At 42.4% G+C, this 1,996-nt stretch overlaps 1 pseudogene; it reads right to left on the bottom strand.

Annotated features, from left to right (window-relative positions):
* Positions 1 to 711: 711 nt before the first annotated feature.
* LOC100682980 lies at positions 712 to 1,232 on the bottom strand (annotated as a pseudogene).
* Between the last annotated feature and the right edge of the window lie 764 nt (positions 1,233 to 1,996).

The raw sequence follows: 1,996 nt of genomic DNA on the forward strand, positions 1-1,996 counted from the left end.
GAACACTCACAAACCATAGTGGTTTTGAAGCTTTAAGGCAGATTCAGGGTAAAGAATGCAGCTGTGACTGAAATACAAAGTCTTATAAGCCCTATCCAACAAAATGTAAATCCTGCTTCTACTCTGTCCCCTGCCCATGAGCTATTTCCGATCTTTTTTCCAAGGCTGGAGGACAGGGCAGTAAGAAGGAATGGGAGGAGATGCTGAGGCTGCAAGTGGGGCTGTGGCTGAGATTGGATATGCCACCCCTACTCATCCTATAGAAAAGAATTCTCTCTCTCCCTCCCCTTGCTAACATATGGGCTGTTGTGATGAAGGGCCAGTAAAGGCAAAGGGAGGAAAACACTCAGCACATTTTTTTCTCCTGCTTTAATCTCAAGTGTAACTGCAGCAACATGAGTTGAGAAGAAAATGTGAGGGGTAGGAGAGCATGAGAGTATAATCCAGTGTAAAAAGGAAAAGGGTGCTTCCCCTACCCTATATTTGAATCTGCTGGGAGCTTTACTCTCAGACTGAGAGTAGATAAAGTGAGATAGAATAGAAAGCATACATGGGGACTTGGAGGAACAATCACAGACAGAATGGAGATTTAAGGATCCCTTATGATCCCTGAGATGATCCTGAGAGCATAAGTTGGGGGACTGGATGAGAAGTCATAACAACATGTGGATTTTTTGAAGAGGTAAGGAGCCAGGAACAGTGAGGTTTTCACTAAAGGAGTGACCACTTGATCTATTCTTTGGCTGATTGAAGCACCTGAGACATGGTCTGCTCTGTAAGGGGGACATCTTCAACCCTTACTGCCATCCGGTGTACCACTTGCTGGGAATCACTCTCTACGATCACCCTTCCATCTATGATTTCATCCACAGCCAAGAAGAGCCCCTCTAAGTTCTCCAGCAGAGCTTGCTTTTCTACATTTTAGCTCAGCATCTGGCTCAATTACTCAAGGGGCAATTCATAACAGCCATGAGCATCAGCTCATATTCATAGAAGCTGCCAATCACATAGAAATAAAAATTGATACTGCTTTTGTATATTACTGTCAGGCCTTCCAAGAGGATGATTTCGCTGTCAGTCTGACGGGTCTTGTTGAAAATGTTCTTCTCAAAGGCCTTTTGCTCCTTGAAAATGGTGTAGGTAGAATGTGGCAAAAACTTGATCTCCATCATTTTCCAGAATCAGAATGGCTTTGGAGTATACAGGGAAGGTTCCAAAATCAATGCTTCCATCTTATCCCACAGCTGGACTGAACATTCCATTCTAAAACAGAAGAATGCACATTATTTTCAAGTGCACAGAGAACATTCTCCAGAATAGATCATATAATAGGCCACAAAACAAGTCTCAACAAATTAAAAAAATCAAAGTTATATCATGTGTCTTTTCTAACCATAATATTACCATGAAAGAATCTATAAGACATGAACAGAAATTTCCCCAAAGATACATACACACAGCCAACAAGCTCATGAGAAAATGCTCCACAACACTTGCTATCAGGGAAATACAAATCAAAATCACAATGAGATACCACCTCACACCAGTGAGAATGGTGAAAGTTAACAAGACAGGAAACAACAAATATTGGAGGAGATGTGGAGAAGGGGGAACCCTCTTACACTGTTGGTGGGAATGTGAACTGGTGCAGCCACTCTGGAAAACTGTGTGGAGGTTCCTCAAAGAGTTAAAAATAGATCTTCCCTATGACCCAGCAATTGCACTGTTGGGGATTTACCCCAAGGATTCAGATGCAATGAAACGCCTGGACACCTGCACCCCGATGTTTATAGCAGCAATGTCCACAATAGCCAAACTGTGGAAGGAATGCAAACTGGTACAGGCACTCTGGAAAAGGACAATCATCATATGATTTCACTCATATGTGGAATATAAGAAACAGTGAAAGGGATTATAAAGGAAAGGTGGGGAACTGAGTGGGAAAAATTAGAGAGGGAGACAAACCATGAGAGACTCCCAACTCTGGGAAACAAAC

This window comes from Canis lupus, chromosome X (assembly GCF_011100685.1).
Source record: "Canis lupus familiaris isolate Mischka breed German Shepherd chromosome X, alternate assembly UU_Cfam_GSD_1.0, whole genome shotgun sequence".
NCBI classification, from domain to species: domain Eukaryota; kingdom Metazoa; phylum Chordata; class Mammalia; order Carnivora; family Canidae; genus Canis; species Canis lupus.